At 37.0% G+C, this 2,319-nt stretch overlaps 1 pseudogene; it reads right to left on the minus strand.

Annotated features, from left to right (window-relative positions):
- Nucleotides 1-1,304: 1,304 nt before the first annotated feature.
- Nucleotides 1,305-2,081, minus strand: LOC118883068 (annotated as a pseudogene).
- Between the last annotated feature and the right edge of the window lie 238 nt (nucleotides 2,082-2,319).

Below are 2,319 nucleotides of genomic sequence, written 5' to 3' on the forward strand. Positions count from 1 at the left end.
AAGCCATCTGGTCCTTAGCTTTTGTTTGTTGGCAGATTTTTAATCACAGTGTTAATTTCAGTGCTTGTGATTTGTCTGTTTATATTTTCTGTTTCTTCCTGGTTCAGTCTTGGAAAGTTGTGCTTTTTTAAGAATTTGTCCATTTCTTCCAGGTTGTCCATTTTATTGGCATATAGTATTCCTTAAATCCTAGTGAATTCTTAGAAAAGTATGTTGCTTTTTGTCTTTGATCTGTATTTTGAGTAAATTTGGTAAGTTTTTGACCAGCTAGATTTGAGAAGAATGGTAAAAGTAACTGCATCTACTCTCAATACTTTAGCCAGTGTAAAATGTCACAGACTCCCTTCACATATAAGTATTCCAAAATTATCCCAATAAGAAAAATTTACCATGATCTAATGAAAAGGAGGACAACCTAATATGGATACGTCTCCGTAAATGGTTAAATATTATGAAATATGTTATGTGAGCCTTCCTTCAGGCTCCATAAAGGAATACATAGAGCTGATTAACATTTATTTCATAAATCTAGGCCAGACTTTTACAATTAGTAAATTTAAAAAATGACAAAAATAAAAGACAAAAAGATCCTGTGACCAAGACAAAGATCCTATGATCTTCGAGAAAAAAACATTTATCCAACATATCTCCAACTGTGGACAAATAAATATTTTTATTCTTGTATTTTAAATTACTACCAAAATATTATAACTTTCTATATACAACATAAAACAAGCATACAGTGTCTAGAAATGGTCTTTATCTGACAAGAATGTCAAGTCTTTGAAGGTACACTAAATTTTTTTTTTCCTGAATAAGGTCACTATGATGTTAGGTTAAAGTTACAGTAAGCAGTTCAAGCGAAATGCATATTGCTTAGATTTTAAAGCAAGCAATTTTTACTGTTTAATTAAAATGTAAGTATAAATGTGAAGCTATTGCACCAACATTTATAAACACTTCTTGGAAATACAGATAGCAAGTAATGGAATAACTGATTTAAAAATAATGAAAGGTTGATGTGATATGTAAAGTTTGGGAACAAATTAAAAATATCTTTAAGAGATGTCAAGGAACATGAAGAGCAAGCTTTATTATTTGGAACTTGAAAACTTAGAAGCAAAGCAAACTATTTGCATATAATGTAGTACAATGAGCATTTGTTCATAAAAGACTCCCAAAGTCTTAAAACTTCATACATAAACCAGAATGAAATCCATTAGGTAAATGATTTAAAGATGTTCAAAGTAGCTTATTGAGAACTGCTAGATACTCTCACCTGCATTACCAAATCATAAACAAGTTTATGCAAAACTGTGTTCTGGGTAACTCACTCTTATGGCTCCTCAATAACAAGCTCGGATAAGGCAGATCAAACCTAAGAGATAAGCACCTACCCAAGAAACATAGGTTGCATGAAATCGCCTTGCAAAACCTTGGGTGCCAACAGTTAATCCACCTCCAATGAAAATACATAGTAATCCAATGGTAATATGTGCACAGCAGCATCTTCAAGGAAGTGCACTACCCACAGAGGAAATTTTTTTGCAGTGTGGGCATTTTACCACAGAGTGTTGAACCTCAGTTCCATCCACAAGAACGTGTTTCCACAGTGCCAACACATGACTCTTGTACCTTCTGGTTGGACTGGTAATGCAGGTTGAGCTGACTGTTCTTCAGAAATAAGCATTACTGGGCCAAGGTTAATAATACGTCTACAGTTGGGTCTTGGACATCCTATTCGCCGTGATGTGTCCTTACAAATGAGGAGACAATTACAAGGGCATCTAACATACTTCTTCCCCGTTGGGGGGTTTTCGATTGGCGTAGCTTCATTGCAAAGCGTGCACTTAACCACATGCTGGTGAAGCTTGCCATCCAAATTGATGAGAGATTGGCATACGCAGCAGTTTATTACTGGAATACCACAGGCATCTGGACTGGCAATGGCTGTGTACGGAGGTGGGAGTTCCACTCTGGGGCTGCTTTCTTGTTAAGTATGGTGGGGCCATGGGAGTGATATTTCCAGAATGGGATGCAGACAGCAGAGACGAGCGTTTGTCCACCCCATCAGCAGCCATGACTGCAGCAGGGGCAGCAGGGCTGAGGGGGAGGCCTAGTCTGGGGTTGTGGCTCCACTTGGAGGCGGTGTTAGTGCTACTGCCACTGCAGCCGCCTCCCAGACATTTTTATTTTTATTTTTTTTAATAAATAAATTTATTTATTTGCTTATTTATGTATTTATTTATTTATTTATTTTTGGCTGCGTTGGGTCTTTGTTGCTGCGCGCAGGCTTTCTCTAGTTGCAGCGAGTGGGGG

Source organism: Balaenoptera musculus, chromosome 16, assembly GCF_009873245.2.
Source record: "Balaenoptera musculus isolate JJ_BM4_2016_0621 chromosome 16, mBalMus1.pri.v3, whole genome shotgun sequence".
NCBI lineage: Eukaryota > Metazoa > Chordata > Mammalia > Artiodactyla > Balaenopteridae > Balaenoptera > Balaenoptera musculus.